At 41.7% G+C, this 19,691-nt stretch overlaps 1 protein-coding gene across 6 annotated transcripts in view; it reads left to right on the top strand.

Annotated features, from left to right (window-relative positions):
• The first annotated feature begins 1,577 nt into the window (after nt 1-1,577).
• ncor2 (nuclear receptor corepressor 2) overlaps nt 1,578-19,691 on the top strand; it is a 95,739-nt gene continuing 77,625 nt past the window's right edge. For all 6 annotated transcript variants that reach the window (XM_083979363.1, XM_083979366.1, XM_083979365.1 and 3 more), the window contains exon 1: nt 1,578-1,822. The gene's annotated coding sequence lies outside the window, so the exon portion shown is untranslated. The remainder of the gene's footprint in view (nt 1,823-19,691) is intronic.

Below are 19,691 nucleotides of genomic sequence, written 5' to 3'. Positions count from 1 at the left end.
CCTCAGGTGTTCCTCCCTGAAGTGGGTTGCAAATTTATTATTGCAATCACTGAAAGTGTCCCTCGTTCAGATAGGTAGCCTATTTACTGGTTGTGAGGTTTGAGAATCTCAGGAAAATTCATCTGTCCATTTGTGCTTTGTCTGAAGCTCTGTTTAACTCTACAGGGGATCTGGCTGCAGATGAAACACAGCTGTTGACATCAAAACTGGCAAGCGAGAAACATTTGTGCTTTATCAGTGAGCTGACAAATTGGGCATTGCAGAGATAGGGGATAGATTATACCGACAGATGCCTGGGTCCAGAAAGCCCCGCTGAAATAAACAGTTCTCTTTCCTGCTCTGTGATGGTGGATGAATAGATGGTGGTTAGAGGGGATCTTCCAAACCACAGCGCAGAAAGAAAAACATGAGGAAGAAAAACAATCCCATCTGACATCATAGGAAAGGCTGCCGCGGAAATTTAGGTCAAGATAGTCTGCCTGAAGTGCGCCAGATTGTTTTATGGCAAAGTCAGGTTACCAACGCCCTGTTCAAATTGAATAGCTTAATACATAACCAAAAATTATACCATATAAAATGAGGTGAAAGTAATTACCATCTCCTGTCAAAACTGGGATTATGTAGCAGCAGGTTTCTTACTCTAATGAGCCCCAATGATTAATTTAAATGCTTTTAAACAAAATCTTTCCTGTGAGTGAAATGGCAGCTGTATGGGTGGCAGCTTTAGAAGCCAGGCGAGCAGTGTGAAGCAGACAAAGAGGTTTCAGCCCATTTACAGAGCACAGGCTTCAGTAGAGTCATCAACTATGGACGCAGCATGGGATGTTGTTGTCTCCCAAATACTATCCTTCAGTGTTGAGTCACTGTATTCACAGCTTGTACTTCTCCATGGGCATCAAGCAGCACAGATGTAGACTTCCTGGAGTGTCAACGCTTCAGCTGACCCCTCGGGTTCAGACTGAAGCGGGGAGGGAGGGGGACACGGAGAATACAGGAGGTTTTGTCCTCATAGCTCTTGTGTGAGGGACAATAATGTGCTGTATATGCACACTGATAATATGACAATGTGTGCCAATATGTTTGAGCAGCAGGAATGCAGTGATTCTGGTCTTGTTAAGCTAAACACTAGGTTTTGTAGATAACACTCTCTTTACAGATTGTATCTATAGGCCTATAGATTAGTTGTCTTTATAAATTCTATATGTTAAGATAGATAGGCTATCAAATTTAGGCTATAGGGTAATACATGTATAGCCTAGAGTAGGCTAAATTAAAGCAACATATAGGAAATTTACATTAAATGTAGTAGGCTAGCTATTATTAGATCACATCAGGAATCTGTTCAGTACTAGATGAAAGACTCTGGGCAGCACTCGCGTGGAGTAAAATAGATTTTTTTGTGTGACTTATGACAACCACTGACTTCAAGACTGCAACACTATATCCTCAAATTTATTGTGGGCATGGGAAATGTGCAGTCATTCAGTAAAGAGGAGGAGGGGCGAGAGAGTATGCGGACCTATTGAGAGAGAGAGGCGGTTCAGCCCGCTATGGTCTCAGCAGCAGCAGCAGCAGCAGCAGCGGCGGCTCAGGGAGTAGTACCAGACCACCGTGTTGTGCAGGAACAGGCACGACATAGCTGAAAACCACCAGCGGAACAAATGAAAACGAACGCTACTCTTTCGTGTGGATTAATTCAGGGGCGAGACACTCAATCGAAACGAGAAGCTCTTTAAACGAAATCGGACCGACTGACGAGGACTGGGACATTAGCTGCTCTACGATAACACCGCCGAGTGGTTTCTCTTGCCCCGCCGCTAAGGTTAGTTAGCCTCCATGGCATGCTGTCCGCTGGTTTGGGCAGGGGGGGTCTGTCTGCTCTGCTCTGTTGTTGGACGACGGGGTCCGGCTATTATTTGGAGGAGAAACATCCATAGCAGTATTGACCTTTTCGATGCTATACGTTACGTTTAGCTACACGGTCCGTCGAGCCTTTGAGAAACAAAACGTTGGAGAACAGCTCAACGAGCTGCTCGCCCACCTCAACACAATACTCCCAGTTGGCTGGCTATCATCAGCGAGTTAATTATTTTATAAATCAGGAACACGTGCTACATGGCTAGGCTAGGCTAGCTAACGTTATCAGCTAACTGTGCTAGCTGCCTCAGCTAGCTGTCAGAGATGCGGAGCAGCTAACGATGGTTTTATTGTTCACACTCTGACATACTTTGATGTTCACCGTGTTAATTTACACTACCCCCACCCCCACAATGCTGCGATGTATCAACACCATGTGTCAACTGATTATGATTGGTTAATACACTGATTGACATGGCTGGCTAACTTAGTTAGCCTGCTAACTTAGCTGTGTACAAAGCGCCCGGTTTGCGATTGTAAACATTGGGTTTACATAAATTTGACTCGTTACGCACTGTCGGTATCTCAAATTGCGTCAGCTGCTAACTAATTTCTTTGTTGTCAGATGGGTGATAAGCCATAATTTGTTTATTACACTGGTCTAACCTGTTTGATGTCATGTCACTGACTCGAGTAAATGAACTGACAGGTGAGAGTAGCGTTAAATAGCTGCTTGTCTCGCATGAATAAGATGCTGTTGTGGCAGAATATTTGCTTTTGAGTCAGATTATAGTTTTCAACTCAAGTCTTCCTGTAACTTGAACGTCATTTGTAGATGGTCTGCTTTAAGTTGCGCGCCTGTTAATGACAGATCTCCGCAAGTACAAGCAAACTGTATTGTTGAAACTGTCTATCTAACCCAGGCAGCGTAGTCAAACTGTCACATCTTTAGACACATTGTTGATTTTTTAGTAGAACAGACAGACTGTGTTGTATAACACCAAAGGGCAGAGCATTACCCCAAATTATATGATCGCTGACATTAAAAAGTTAACCTGTATTGTTGTGGCAAAGAGGAAGGGAAGTCTGTTTTTGTCAACTTCCCAATCTCTACGGCCACTTCCATGATAAGCAATCACACTTGTGCTTTTTGGTTGTGATTTAGTATTTTGAGAACATTTCTTGGCACCATTATCACCACCTCTGGACATGAATTTATTGTGTCAACTACAACCAAATGCACCAGTGAATGACAGCTGGATTTCACACTTGTGCAATATTGTTAGATAGTGTTAACAGCCAATGTTTCAATGTATAAGGAGATATTTTACTCAAATATTTTGAACAGTATTTCCTCACATTTTCATGTTGTCATATCCATTTAATAAAAGCAGTCGTGTATAGCTTATAGTGTCTTTATAGCTTTGACCCTGTTGAATATTAGACCAATACACTGGGCAATGAGATTCAGATTTCTTTCAGAAGATGTTCACATCAGATTTAATGCTGATTATCAGTTTGATTAGCACTGCTTCTTTGTTGTGTTCACTTGATCTATGTAAGGATCTCTGGGCTTCATAAAATGTCAGCAATTGTATTCTGTCATTCAGAGGCTTTGGTATGTCTTTGAGACACATGTTTCCACTACCAAACTGAATTGGACATTTCTCAAACTTGAGTAGCCTAAGTAGTGTTAATCCAACACCGAATAGCGAGATGTTATTGTGGTACGTTAGACATGTTTTGTTTTGTGTCTTTGGTGAACTGTTGATGTTGATTATGTAACTCAGGGATTCCCCCAGGAAATAGTTTAGTTGAGGTGGTTGGCCACGATCTCGATGCATCTCATCTGGTGATCCACTTAGCAGCTGATGACCTCGAAACAATAACCACACTCATTTGATACATAGAATTTGCTATTTGTAGCCCACGCTTGCTAGAAAACAGTTACTCTGGGGCTTGTTTGTCAGTACCAGTTGTTAGATGGCTTTGACAGCTTTTTCTACAATCATCTTTGTTAGTTATTACCCTTCCATTTGTATTAATACAGTTCCCCAGTTGTGTTTGTATTGATTGATGACTTAAACCACACTGCTGTTTATGGCCTTTTGCACCGACTGAATATGAGAACTTCCCCTAAATAAATTAAAAGAGAAGATATAAATAAAGTAATGATTAAAGGAAGTGTCTGACCAAAATAACCATGAATCTGGACAAACACTGGACTCCCAAGTTTGTTGTCCTGGTTCATCTGTGATAAGGGCACCGTTTTGTTTGTACTTACAGTTTTCAGGTATTGTACTCAGTCCCAGTGCCTGACAGTTGGGATGGCGGGGCTGACAAGGCTGTCCAGAGAGCACAAAGTCTGCTAATAATCCACAACAGTGTGACATTGCTGGTGTGAGTTATGTGCACTCACAATAGATTGTCAGCTTTACAGTCTGGATTGTAAAGAGTTAAATTAGAGCGAGGAGATATCTCCCCCTTATCCAAAGGGTAATGGGGGCAAAGATAATCCTATGCTCAGCGTGGTGCCCCAGGGAGACTATTTCACAGCTAGTTCAATTTCTGCTCATATTATGAAACACAACATAGTTATGAAACTGGGAAGGGGAGAGGTTCTGCTCATTTTATTGTCTGTAAAAGATAAATCGTCAGTGAATTCTTGTGAGAAGAAACAGCATGTTGCATCATCGTGAACCACAAAAGATTTCCATAAAAAAAATCAGTAGTCTGTCTGTCCTTCAAAGTCAGAAACGTCTTGAAATTCTGTCTTTGTGACGGATCTGATTTTCTATTCTAATCACTAATCCAGCGATCACATTAGAGCATTCTGTGGTGCAGATGTTTTTAAAAGACCAAGTGTAGATATAAGAGAGGCGCTATAAAATAAACAGTTGGCTTTATTGCTGACATTTTTTTGTTCTCGTTTCTTAACAATTATGAGCATTAGTGAGAATACTATATAGACCAGTCATAGGAACACAATGTTGCTCAAGCTGCATTGCTGCAACATTAGTTAGACTGGGACATACTACTGCTGCTCTAAACGTGCACACTGAATAGCTTTTTTTTTTACTTTGATGTCACCCACAGTATAAATGGCATGTTGCCATTTTCCTTTGACAGAAAGTAGCTTTCTGGGACAGAACACTCGGAAAATGGATTTGCAATTATGTAAAACATTGGGGACAGGTAATGTTTATTCTTTGTCTGTTATTTCATGTGGTAAATTTAACCTGTTCATGTGCGCTCTTGTCTGTAATGGATAGGCCGTACAGATGGCGAGCTAGAAAGTTGAATGTGCCTCTGTAACGTTTCTGTTTTTGCTCCTAATTGAATGCGGTGCTTCACGCCTTACCATATTGTGCTGACAGCAATCTCCTCCAAAAAACAAAATAAATTGTTTTGTACAAGAATTATAGATGGTTCATGTTTTGTAAGTTATAAAACTGTTCCCCAGACAAGGTTTGATGCACAGCCTCTACCCAAGAGCTCTCTGACGAGACATTTGTGAAAGAAACTCTCCTTACTTTAATGGATACTTACTTGATTTTTCTTGAGCGTGGTCAGCCAACGTGCACTAATTGACATCCTTAATCAACATGCTGATTTGGCTGAATGAGAGACGATAAAAGCTGACTGCATCCAAATGTTTGGCCAACTGCAGCCCTGTCTGCTTGCTGTCTCAGGCCCTTAAGATTAGGATTGATAAACTGCTGATCAATTAAAAATACATAATTGGTGGATCCAAATTATTTCTTCTATACACCAATCACCTTGAAACCAATCAATACTCTGGGTCCTTTTGCTGAAATAAGCACTGTGTGCTGAGATGTTTAGTCCCATCTCCCACCTTGGTCTGTGTTCTGGCGGCCATGATTGTTGTGTGAATTTTTACAATGTGTGTGACACTGATATAAACATATGCCATTTGCAGTGCCAAGAAATAATCAGTACTGGCTGATGTCACTCACAGGTGATTGGTATTGGTATTAGTGGCAAAAAGGTGATTGGGTCATCCCTTCTTAAAGGACATTTCCAGTCGTAATTTAGATTTAATTAAATTGTAGAGCGGATTTTAAAATTTAAATGATGGTCAAAAAGACGTTACTTGCTACCACAGAACAATTTTAAAATTAGTCCGGAGCCCATTAATGAACATTGACAAAATGATGGATTCTTGGACAAAAACGAATATAAATGTCCACACGCTGCAGTTTGGAGTATGGATGGTATGAAATGAACTGATCATAGGTGGCCTGATATCTGAGGTAAACATTGGAAATGCCCTTTAAGGGATAATTTAGTTCCTGCTGTAGTCTTTGTTGAAATCTCTGTAATTTCATGTTCAATCTGTGTTGAAAGGCAGTGCTTCTCTACTTTAGGTAAACCCAGTCACAGCTGTATTCAGATTCAACTGTTGACAGTGAGCACTTGGCACTGCATATTGAAGTGAAATTTTATATTTACTGTAATCACATGAAACAATGAGTGGAGGGAAATGACACAACTTTGGTATGTTGCAGTGCACTTTATGAACCCAAAGTGAACATGCAGACCCAAAGAGGGAAATATGAGGCAGTCACCGTGAAACTGTCTTCCAGGCACATTCCCTCCTCCCGCCCAGTTTCCCTCTCACTGAATGAGTAACAGCAGCTGTCTAGCATTTCTTGCTCACCAGTGGACTGCACCTGGTAGGTTTCGTGTGTGGAGAATGTTATGCTCGACTCGGTGTGGTAGAATATTATGATCAAGCACAGCTGGTCTGTTGTTCTGCCTCACATTTACTTGCAATCAATGTGCCATTGAACTGGACAGAGCGCCACCTCGGTTAAAGTGGCTGTGTCGGGGCCCAGTAGTTTTGTTGCTGTTTTCTGGGATTGCCCAATGGAAACATCATGGTTATGAAATGTTTGTTGAAGGTTTATGCAGTTGCTTGAAGTAGCTATTCGTCTAAGATCCTCCTATTTAATACCCTCCCACTTGGACATGTAGAAAGCAGTGATAAGGATGTAGCCTAGTCAATGGATTGGGTTAATGGGGTCACACCGAGTCCCTTTCACTCTGTGGAGCACAAAAAGGCCCTAGGATTTATCTGTTGCAAACACTAATTCAGTGAATTCTTACAATATTTGTGAGAGCCAGCATTTCTGGCTCTGCAGTTTTCCTGCACATCATGGTCAGGTCTCATTTTCACTTATTGCTGCTCTCCTGCATAAAAGAATCAAATTCGGAACCAGTTCAGTCATATACCAGTCACCCAACCAACATGTGTACAACAGATTAAATGATTGGGCTTTTTTGCTTGAAGGTGAAACTTTATTGATTTATTTTTGTGTTTCTGAGATTTCATTGTATTTTGTGACTACATGAAGAACGCCAGCTTCTCTAGCACATTTAAATATTATTGCTTCCCTTCCAGGAATTGGATAATATAGTATAATTTTCTGTAAACATTACTTTGGTGAACATTGATATTTTTTTCCATGTGGCATTGTGGTTTATAACAGTATTTAGATTTATTTCTTTGCCTTTTGTGTGAATGAGTTGCTTGTAGGATTGTGATCTTTTGATTGGCCATTCTGGTCTCTTTCTCTTGTGTTTTATTGTGCTTGTCAGATAGTCTTTCATTAATGTTGCTCAAATGCTTATATTAAACAAAATATATTATACAGGGACGACAGTGTTGTCAGAACCCCCACATTTCCAGTTGTTATTCATATTTACATAGTGTAATGTGTGTACTATAACGTTAAAAGGATAGGACAAATATAGGACAATAGGATAGGACAAATAGATATTTATCTTTAAAAGAAAAGAAGGAATGATGTAATCTTAAACTTTTAACCAAATTGACGCATTATGTTTTCTCTGCTTTGGGAAATCAAACATTGTACTAATATTGTTGTGATATATCATGTCCCAATGCTGTCCCGGCTCATCCCACTCCAGCTCCATGGGGTTTAAGTTGGGAGACTGACTGTGCTGGTCGTCCCTCATGTGAAGTCGCCATCTGCTTCCTTTCTTCTAATGTTTTGGGTTGAACGAATCCCTGACCAACCAGTCTGTCCTCCTTTGTTACCTGTTTTTTTTTTTTTTTTCCACCATTGTGATATCAATAAGTAGCACTGCTTGCTTCCTGTAGTCTCACAGTAAAACTACACCAGGAGGTGTAGTAACTGAGTTAGTTTCAATTTCCGTAACCCCCCAAAAGGCCTGTTTTACATGACATTTTCATGATGTTTCAGTTTTTGCAGACCTAGGCTAGTTTATCACCTTTTATTCTTGACCTGCTGCAGTTTCACTTGGACAATAGGTGTAAAATCTTTAGGCTGCATATAATGTGTCAATTGAAAATAAAAAATGTGCAGTTTTTGTACCATTTGAAAAAAATCGCACAGCCTTTCAGAAGACTAAGAGAGACCGTTGGTGCTTTCATGTCCTATCATCAGATGTTTCTAGTACTTTGAATCTGTGTTAGAACATCTTTATAAAGCCTAGAGTTGTATTTATATTTGTGTTGATGTACACAAAGCTGCTACAGAACTTATTTAACTTAAAACATGTTTGTAATACAGAAGATGTCCAGATAGTTGACCTAACTGTAGCTATAGTGTGTGAGTTTAAAGACTTGAGGACATGCTGCCACTTTATTAACTTCCTTTGCATTATAGATGATACCAAGGAAATAGCAGAGTAGTATAATAAAACTTCACCAGACTAATCAATTACCACATTTTTTTATTGTGTTGAAAAGGAAGCTCAAAAGCCTATTTTTAACGCCTATCATAATAGCCTTTTGATTGTTTTTTTGTGTGTGTTATTAGACACGAATTATATTCAAAGTTTAAGTCATTTATTATTCACAAGGCTTTTTATTTAGAATTCCACGGCTATGAAATGGAGTTGCTATTACAATCAGTCACCCTTATTTAAACATACTAAAAGAGAGGCAGACAGCGGATTAGCAGAGATTAGAAATGGCTCTGTGGTAAGTGATTCACTTGACTCGGTTACGCAACACAGATGACGGCATGTTATAGGACATTATGCTTGTTTGTGTGTAGGCTACAGCTGTGGGTAGCATTAAGTTTGTAACTGATTAGACCCTCTTTTGCTAATCAGGAATTTGTGTCACAGCGCAGTTTGTTTTTTCACCTTCTAGAGCTCGGTGAGCGAGGCTCAGAGGACACACCTCGGGGCTGATGATCTTACACTGTAAATATGAGTGACATAACAGTGAAAAGCATGGTGTAATTACAGGTTATGGTGTGCTTGTGAGGGGATTGAACTCATGTCCTGACATGTGCGCTGACTGGATGCATGACTGTGCAGTTTGGAATAAAATTAGTGATCAAAACACCGAGCTGCTGGTTTGACGTTGTGCGCTCCCTGCTTTTGTGTTTTCCATTCTCGCTCCATGATTGTAAAACCTCGTGTGTCAGATTTATGTGAGATGTTTTGTTTGACATGTCTGTGTAAATAACACAAGCATGTATGACCGTTAGTCTTTGGCAGCGCACTCACACTGTACACACTACACACTACACGCACACATGCTTAAACCCTCCCATGCATACATGGAAGCTGTGTGAATCCGCCGTCATGAGGGGCAAACAGAGGCACTCGGGTTGCATGCTGCCATACACAGGAACATTTCAAAGCTCTTGAATAATTAAGTAGCAGTGAGGAAGGAAGTAGGTCAGCCCAGCAGACAAGTGTACTCCTCACTTTTATTTCCTGCTCCTCAGGATGGAGAGCTGAATGTCAGGTGGGCTTAAAGAGCAGAGCCAACAGAGAATAAAGTCGAGACCTCAAACATCAGAGAGATGCTTGTTGCGTCGTACGTCGAGTGTTTGGTAGTACGGCCGTTCAAAGGGAACTGCAGAGTCATTTTGTGCATCAGTAATTGAAGGGATAGTTCAACATTTTGGCAAATTGGCCCATTGCCATAATCCCTATAGTTATAGCAGTAGGTTAGGTTTAGGTTCGTTACCTTTAATTGTCGGTGCAAGCTGTTTTTAGAACGGCGGAGCAGAGCCGCGAGCTGCTCAGAGCTACGCCACGGAGGTGAACGTGCATTAGCTGTTTTGCATGAATTTCCCTCTAAAACAACTCTGTCTGGTAACGTTGTGTTATTATCTCATAGCGTGGTGAATGTGCAGGTCACAACTTGTCCACCAGAGCGTTTTGGAGTTGTTGGATTGTGTATTTGATGAGTTTGATGAGTGAAACCAAGAAATCCCATTAGCCTCTGTAGCGTAGCTCTGAGCAGCTCGCGGCTCTGCTCCACCATTCTAATAATAGCTTGCACCGACAATTAAAGGTAACGAACCAACTGCTATGACTATAGGGATTATGGCAATGGGCCAATTTGCCAAAATGTTGAAATATCCCTTTAACAAATAATAATTTGTAACAATCGTTCACACTTGACCAATGATTGATCAGTGCTCAGTTGTAAATTCTCTATCATGTTTGGTGATACGTAATTTAGGGTGTAGTCAGGCTGATACGAGTCCAGTCCACTAGTCGTAGAAATAGTGTGATCTAAACTGGGAGCTGTTAAAGTGTTGTGAGATTCCTGAATAAACATCATTAGAAATCTTGATTCCTCTCCTGACGTGGGGTTGAGTTTTGTTGTGACACCAAGGTGACATGTTTTGACACTTTGTTGAATCTACTCTGTTTTGGTTTTTTGACAAAACCTTCCATCATTATTATGTGCAATATCAGAGTAGTAGGGCTGTGTAGTGCAATTTTGAATTGAATAATCCAGTATTGATTCCTGCACTCATACACTCAATCAGCTCATATCTTTGCACTGAACGGTTGGTGTAGGCAGCTGTGACTTGTGAGAGCTCCAGCTAGGAAACTTTGTGGAAATTAAGTTATTACAAAATGTTCAAAAGGGTTATTTTAAGCTTCAAAAGTAACACAGATGAAGGCTGGTGGTGTTATCTGCCTCGAGTCACAACAGTGAATAATTATAGCCCATGCGGATCCTCTGCCGTTTATGTCTGGACTCGGGGATGCTTAGCTGACGCTCACTATGTTGTAGTGAAACTAGAGATTGGATCTACAAGACGGACTGAAAAAAGACTGCACACTGATCTAAGCTCTGCTTTTATTAGTTGAGGTGATGTCTGGCTACGAGGTGCGAGGCCGCTGAAGCCAACTTTACAGTGTGTGGATTCTGCTTCACTTCACTAGCGAGCAGCTGCCTGCAGATATCAGACTGATGTGTTGCCACTGCAAACAGTGCAGAGGAATTAGTGAATGGAGTCTGTGCTCAGAGTGATCACTGAACTGGATGCCTCTGCTGTTGACGGACAGATGTGTAGCTTTATGCAGCATTATTATAATTTTTTTTACAATAAACACAATGCACTTGTAGATATATGTTGGCTTGGTTTTTTTAGTTTAATTCTAACTGGGAAATTGCTTCACAGTGTTGACTGTCATGTGCCTACAATTTCAATGCAGGGAAACAACAGCATTGCTCACTGAGGAAAATATTTTTCTAGGACATTTCTAAGAAGTATGTTACGCCACATTTTGTTCTGATGATCTTAATCACCAAGAATTGAATCAAATGGATTATTCAGCTCTTCTGATTAGTCATGTCCATAAAAAAGGTTTCTGTAAAGAAGAGTACAATTTTATTAGACACAATTTCCTGCGTCGGTTACTTGGAATGACGTTGGAAAACTAAATGAATCGTGACAAAAAAATGCCAATATGAGCTGTAAGGTTAGGGTTTGGTTGGCCATTTTGTTTTGTCTGTTTCTGTGTGTAAGTTTAAGTAACAACAATCCTGCGCTTGTAATTCAGAGTGTTCATGAGAATGTGCTCACACCCGTAATTATAAGAGAGAACTGGCAGTCGCCGCTTTTATTTAAAGGGATATTTCAACATTTTGGCAAATTCGCCCATTGCCATAATCCCTATAGTTTTAGGGGTAGGTTTACATTACCTTTAATTTTCGGTGCAAGCTGTTTTTCGATCGGCGGGGCAGAGATGCGAGCTGCTCAGAGCTAGGCTACAGAGGCTCATTGGATTTCTGGGTTTCCCTCATCAAACTCATCAAATACACAATCCCACAACTCCAAAACGCTCTGATGGAGCGAAAAAATGACTGCCCCCGACGGGAACGCACATCGGCGGCTTTGCATTTACCTCGAAGACAACTCAATCTCGTAACGTTCCATTGTTATCTCATAGCGTGGTGAATGTGCAGGTCAAAACTTGTCCACCAGAGCGTTTTGGAGTTGTTGGATTGTGTATTTGATGAGTTTTGAGGGAAAGCCCGGAAATGCCATGAGCCTCCGTAGCGTAGCTCTGTAGCTCGTAGCTCGTAGTGTTAGCTGAGCAGCTCGCATCTCTGCCCGGCCAATCTAAAAACAGCTTGCACTGACAATTAAAGGTAACGAATTTACCTTTAAGACTATAGGGATTATGACAATGGGCGAAATATCCCTTTAAGTGACAAGATCTGAACTATGTATTTTGGGCTACATATAAAGAACCTTTCCTCCAATAATAACTCAACTATTGAGACAAATGCCCAAACACAGACTGTTCAGTACTCTCCCTTTGTGGTGTAATGCGTTTGGTTCCTGGGTGTATCCAACAGGAATTCTTCATAGGTAGAAACCTGTTTGTAAAATCAGATGTCAGCCTTCCCTCCCAAATGACTTACATTTATACTGGTGAGTTATACTGGAAATCAGTCAAACAAATGTGATTATGTAAAATGTTTTATGGCTGGTGTCGGAGTGTGTCTGTGAACAGAGGGAGCAGCTTTCAGATCGTGCAGTGTGTTCTGGTGGAGTGCCTTTGCCTCCATGGTTACAGGGAGTCGGAGTTGGCTGAGGCGGTGTGTGAAGGCCCCAGCTCTGTGCCGGCCAGCAGTGAGGGGGAGGGGAGAGCCTTATGTAATTTCACACAGTGTCGCTGAGACGGCCGGCAGCAGGGGAACAGGCAGGAAATCCAATAGCTTCTCTACTGTCCAGCCTGGATACAGCTGGATGACCACATCTGGACGTCTAGGCCAGCCAATCACAGACTCCGCCCGGCGCTTTCTGCCGCCTCCGTCTCGTCTCTTCCATGTCAGATACTACGCACTTTTACAGCCTATGTGTGAAAGGAGATGCTAATGTTATGATTTGTGGAAAAACTGAAATATTCCATTTGGTCATGCCAGCCGAACATTTAAATTTTTTTTTTTTTTAAATGTGACAATCATCCTGTATAATGTTTCTCTCTTAACGTATAATTATTGGCCAGCAATTGTCCTGTCCTTTGGTAGGTTTTTGGCACAGGAATAAATCAGAAGAATAAATCTTGCTTTGCGCTCTCTCTTTTTTTTAAAAATAATGCTCCGTGCAGTTGGCAAAAATATATTCTCTGCCGCCACCAAGTTACACTGAAGTCCTCTGTAACAACATCCGCTGTTAGACTGGCCTTATAATGCATTTGTCCATCACATGATGTAAGTATCATAAAACGATGCTCTATCAAATCCAAGTTACAAAGTCACAAACATCCAGGTTGTATTGGTATGACAACACTGCCTGATGTGGCAAAAAAAAACAAAAAAATCAACCTTTGTTTTCTACTTGGACATCATTACAAAGATTGCCTAAATGCATGACTTCTCTCTGCTTTACTTGAAGCCTCTTTCAATCAAAGATCACATTGTTGCTGCTGTGATAACTAAATAGAAGTCCTATCTGAGGTTTACAATCCACTGTGCTGTGTTTAGGCATCTTAATACACTTTATGTGTAAACATAAATCTGTCCCTCCAGCTGGACTTCCTGCATCACATTTCATTGCGTCACCAGTAATTGGGCCTTTTTTTGTGCAAATACGTCCTTCCTTCCTGTCATGAAACTGGGAACATGTCATATCTGTTAATGATCTATAAGTCTAAGGTGTGATTCAGACCTGTATTTGCTTTTGCATGCCTGAAAGCACCAGTGGTTACCACTCCATATTCTGGTGTTATTGTAAATGATCACATGTGTTATGTGTTGTCCTGATTTCCTTTCAAGTGTTTGTGTGCTTTTGAAGCCAACATGACAAACCAGACTGGCACATCAAGTAGTTGGGGCTTTTACCGTGCACTGCTGTCATGCATGCACGCTTCTGTGTGTGTGTGAACGCCAATAACGGAGAAAGGGCGCTATGCGAAGATGAATGAAGGGAGCGATATATACGTTGGTCGAGCCAAAAGCCGAAAAATCTATCCGTGGCGGAAGTAATTCATTTGTGGCGGGCCGCCATCAATAAATGAATGTATGAGAAACACTGTTAAAGGTTTTAAAGTGCTGCATTTAAAGATTGTTTACAGCTCAATACTTCCATTTTCAGTTTCGTAATCACCTCTGTTTTTAAAAGTTGTTGATATGCCAGTGTTGTTTAGTCAGATTCAAAATGAAAGATGTGACAGCCAGGCTGTGGTTAGGGGAAGTGATTGTACCTCTTCCCGTCAGACAAATTATAGCCGTGTCAAAGTTTACTGGGTGTTCACACTTTTCTCACAGCGTCTTCGGTTGCTGACGTTGTGTTGTGACCGCACAGTTCCTGTGTGAAAGTAGAGTGGAGGTAAGCCTGAATCAGCTCGGGGTGTTGGGATGTTCTTTCACTGTTTGGTACTAATAGCACTGCTCTAGACACCTGCACTATATATCAAGCCTGCACACAGGCAATAATTATATCACCTGCTGCCCTTTATAGCTTCTCTCTGCCACCTAGTATTAGATTTTACTTTCCTGTCAGTAACTCTTTTGCTTTCTTGGCTTCTCGTCCAGTTATGGTTCGTGGAACTCACTTTTCCATTCAAAGATTTTTGCGATTCCTCTAGTATCAAATGTATTTTTTGACCAGCAAGGATAAATAAGAAGAGGTTTGTCACAGTGGAGGGTGTTTTAAGCCTACTCGCATATTGGTGTCTGCTTTAGTTTGTTAACAGACAGAGAAATATCCTCATTATGCCCCCTTCACTTTGTACCATGTTGATCTGTTGTCTCCCCTGCTTTAATGTCAGCGTGATGGTGTCTACCAGCCGATGAGGCATTCTGCCTTGTCAGCATGGTCTTGGATATTAGTGCTTGGCAGCATAAAGGGCGTTGCACAAGGGTTTGGCAGATCTATGAGTGTTTTTCCTGCTGTTGTCCAACGGTTAATTTAGAGGTGCCTCCAGGCACCCTCACATTTTTTTTTATTGGCTGTTGCACTGTGACTTCCTCCTCTTTTACTTTGCTGTGTTTCGATCAGCTTAGCTCTTTCCATGCTGTTGTTAACACACAGTCTAAGAGGAATGTACCATTGAAGTATAAAACGTTTAAAGACCGAGATTCTATTGCACAGAAAAAACATTATTCGGCCTCTTGAGAAAAATGCAAACCAGAAACAGACTTTGCATGGTACCATGGGTAGTGGCAGTGTTGTAGAGAACTCCGCAGATAGTTTTGATAAAACAAAAAAATGGGTGAGGTCACTTGGAAAAAAGCTTAAGTGTTTCCATGCCATGGTGTCTGTCTTGAAGAGATGTGTGTTCCACATAGATTAAACTTGTTTCTGCACCCTGACCTTATAAAACCTCTCGGGCCCCAATACTGAAGCATCAGCGGATTAATTGTGAGAGCTTTGTTTCCATGTTAAATTTGGGTGAGTGGGGAGGGAGGCAGAGAGTGGGAGGAGAGGAATCTGCAACTGCAAATGAACGCTGAAATCAGTGTAGAAGTTCCTCAAATTGACCTGATTGTACCCAGATTCAACGTTTTACCTGATCTCCTTGCTCTTCACCTGATCCAACAGATGTAATACCTACGACTACAGTGGAGCTTTGTGTTGCCCCTCACTTGTAAGTTACTTAGGATAAAAGCTAGGGGTGTCACGATCCTCTCTTTGACTTCGATGCTCAAGATCGTGACGTAATTTCGATCGATTTCGATAAAAAATCGAAATCGTGACACCCCTAATAAAAGCATCTGCCAAATGAATAAATGTAAAATCAGTGTTAGATGTAATTGTAAAAAAAAAACAGAATAAACAAAGGTGGAAAAGACCACCACTCTAAAATGATGTAGCCAGTAGCTTTGCACAGGATTCTAGGGAATGGACAGTAAGCGACTCTCAGCGTGCTCTTAAACCGTGACCGGGACCACCCACGCTGCAGGTGACGATCTGAAAATAATCTGGAAAGCCGGTGTTTGCATGCACATATATTGTTTGCGAGTGGTGCAGTATTGAGGTTGAGGGTGAGCGAGCGAGAGCCTCCTTGTCCGGGGCCCTTCGGTAATGAGGCTCCAGGGAGATAAATCCTTATGAGTCCTGACAGGGTGCCACATTCCTAGGCTGAGAGTCCTAGCAGCCCCCCCCCCCCCCCCCCCCCCCCTCCCCTGAGCACAGCTCTCTAGGGCACTGCTTTATAGACTTGTGATGTTGTTCCCAGACCGAGCCATATGCCCACTACAGTACACTCACCTGCCTTCTCACAGCTCCATGCCTTTTGAATGGAGCCATCATCATCTCCTTTGGCTGTCAGAGTAGATTACAAGGAGTTTGTTGCTCAATACTCGACACCTTTTTGTTCTCTGCAACATCATTTTATGGCTATATAATTACCAGTACAGTGTTGTTGCAGTGAAGGCTTGATGACGCTCGGTTTTTGTCAAGGTCCAAGCAACGTTATCAAGGCTCTTATCAAAAAAATATGTCTCAGGCTCTCAGAATCTGCTTCTTTGGAAAGCGCCGAGCCACCAAGTCGGACTCGGCAGAGATTTGATAAACTGTTAATGTCAGTAAAATTGAACCGTTGTTTGAAGTCAGCCTCCTGCTCTCCTTTGGCAGGCTGGAAGCCGTCTGTGTGCTCTGTGCTAGTATTTCCACAGCCATTCCTAAAATGGAGAGGGGGAGGGAGGGAGGGAGGGAGGGTGGGTGGGTGGGTGGGTGGGGGGTATAAGAGGATGAAATTTTGGCTCGCACACCGCTCAAGGCTGAGGCCCACTCTACTCCGTGGAGAAGAAGAAAGTAAAAAAGAGGGGAGAAGGAAAGCACGCTAGAGTGAGAGAGCGAGGTGACTGAGTTCATTCTCAGTGTTGGCGGTGAGCCATGGACTTGCCTGTGGGTGTCTGTAGCAGTGCCAGTGCATGTGTTTAGCCTCTCGTCTGGAAGGCCCCATTCGCCTCAGAGTTTATGTCAAAGCTCTCTCATTGTGTTGGGCCTCTCATCTTGATTCAGGTTTTTTGTCCTCTGCAGATCTTGTGACTGCCTTCAGACTTGTTTTCCTCCTTCTCAGGGGAATCTCTCTGGGCTGGACGCTCATCAAAGAGAGGCGTCTGAGGAGGATGGCTTATCTCACCCCCTCTTTGTCTTCTTGGCCTCTTTTTTTTCTGCCCTTTGTTGAGCGTATTTGTATTCTATGTCAATATCATGAGTTTTCTTTTTCTCATCCAGTATTTCTCCAGCATCGAGACCTACTCGAGGCCTTCAGCGCTTCCTTTTATGTGTTGTGTTTATCCAGGCTTGCCTGAGCAAAATAAGTGTGCACCAGTTTTCTTGAAAATATTTGAAACCACAGTTTAGACTACTTGACACGAAAAGCAAAGTGTCGAGCTCGTGTGAGACTTTTTCGCACTGTTTTCCTATCTTGTGGCCTCCCAGAGCCTATGTTTACAGAGCTCCTCTGTTCCTTAAAACCAGAGCCATGTTCAGCCTTTCGTAACAGAGCCCTTTTGCGTAACTGAAATCAAGTGACACTTTGTGTTGGTAGCCGTCGAGCAGGAAGGAAGGGTAGAAAGCACCCCTCTTTGTGCAGCAAAAAAAAAAGAGTCAAATCCAGAGCGAGACAATGGAGACTGGCACACTGGCGCTCTACCATAAGTTACACAGTGCCAGTGTGGTGTCGTCTGGTCTCAAGTTCTGTAAGCATAGTATATTAAGTGCTTGTTTACTACTGGTGTCCGCCATCCAGGCTGTAAATGTTACTGTAGAAGTAGCTGACGATGGCGAGTGAGCTTTTGTAGACCATCACTGGCTGTGAGTTTCACTCTGTTATTTCTGGGGGGTTTCAGTAGAAATTGTTACATTTAGGTGTAAAAAAAAACCATAATGGCAAATTTAATTATATCTTCCTGTCAAGAGCACTGTTAATGAATGTTCATTATTACTCATGAGTCATTCATAATGTGGGTAGACGTGTGAAAACAATGGCATTTATGTGACTGTCACCGCAGAGATATGTCACTCAACAAAAAGTAAAGGAGTTTAATATGCGCTTGCCTGCGCTTTGACATAGACTGTAGATGTGGACATGCTTTAACTTGAGTGAATGTTAACTGCCGCTTGGCGACAGTAAAATAGGCTTATTTGCATAGATGAAGCCTCTGTGTCACTGGACTCTACACAGAAGGTCCATGAAGATCCTCTCGGACGGGGGCAGATGGTGAAACTTACATCATGTGAAGTCACGTGGATCCATGCAGTCATGGAAACCATGAGTTTGACGGATCCAGTCAGTCAGATGGTCTCATGAATCAAAGGTCTCTAAACATGATGTTATTAATTTAGCGCAGTCCAGGGCAGATCTGTTATGTTATTATCAAAATGAAGGAAAGAACCACATAAATCAATCTTATCTGGGTTTTAACCAGAACACAATAGAAAATAGTCTTTGAGGGGGAAATCCTAATGTTTAATTCATTAAGTTAATAATCTTAGTCCGAATATTTATGTCAACATTTCTTGTTCTGCTTGTTAACTACTTATCGGGCAGATAGCCGTTATCTGAAAAACCAGTTTTGGGTACACAATCAAATTCTGTGTTGGGTCTCATTCATTGTCATCTAGAAATAAAACGCTCCAGGAGTTTGGCTGAGTAATGCTGCATTTTCCATTCGGTTAACAAAATTGCAGCGCACCCACAGCACTTTGCTGTCATGTGAAGAGTTCGATCAGTGCCATGCGGAGAGCCCATATTCGAGCCACCGTGCCACTTGTTGTGCGCCTCACTCGGTGCTCAAACATGAGCTATGAGGGAGAGGCGTCATTAGTCACCGGCTCATAGAAATGGCAGGACTCCTAATTTCTCTGTTGGCAGGAGTCACAGGGACACATATCAGCAGTAATAGTCTAGCTACTACTACTATCACAGGCTTTCTGGAGTGCCTGAGAACAGTGCAGTAACAGGCTGGACTCTGTGAATGTTTTCTAGGCCTTGAAAATCCACAAGTTGATTCCCCTTGAGGTGAAACCAATTTCATAGATTGACCATGTTCTCCGTCAGTGTTTTCTCCAGTTGTAAGAATCGCAAAACTGATCAATCTTTTATTTTGAAGTTCAAGGATATATTCACAATAGGATTGAATCCTAAACCAGTTTTAGTGCTGTTATGCTTCTGAGCTGTGTTTTTATTTGAATCAGTCACGTGATATTCCCCACACCCAACATGGTGTAACATTACATATTGTATATACCTCAACAAGGCAACAGTAGCAATGCTTTAAACAATAAAAGATCTTTGAACTTTGACATCATCTAGTAGAGTCACCATCGCTGTCATTCTCTCCTGCTCAGGATTCCTTCAGTGCCAGTTGTTTATTTTTACTTCTCCTCCGCTCTGAAACAAATGTGATCATGTGGTAAAATCTAATAAAGCCAATTTTGAATATGTCTTTGGGCCTTAATTCCTTAGGTACATAACAGGACTTGATATAAACACTGACATAATCAACATGTCATGCAACAGATATTAACTGTTGCACACTGGTGCTGGTATTTGTATTTACGTTGATGTGCCCTTTGATAATAAAAAGTTATTTA

Source organism: Trachurus trachurus, assembly GCF_905171665.1.
Source record: "Trachurus trachurus genome assembly, chromosome: 9".
In the NCBI taxonomy this organism is placed as follows: Eukaryota; Metazoa; Chordata; class Actinopteri; order Carangiformes; family Carangidae; genus Trachurus; species Trachurus trachurus.
This window is presented reverse-complemented; position numbering and strand designations above follow the sequence as displayed.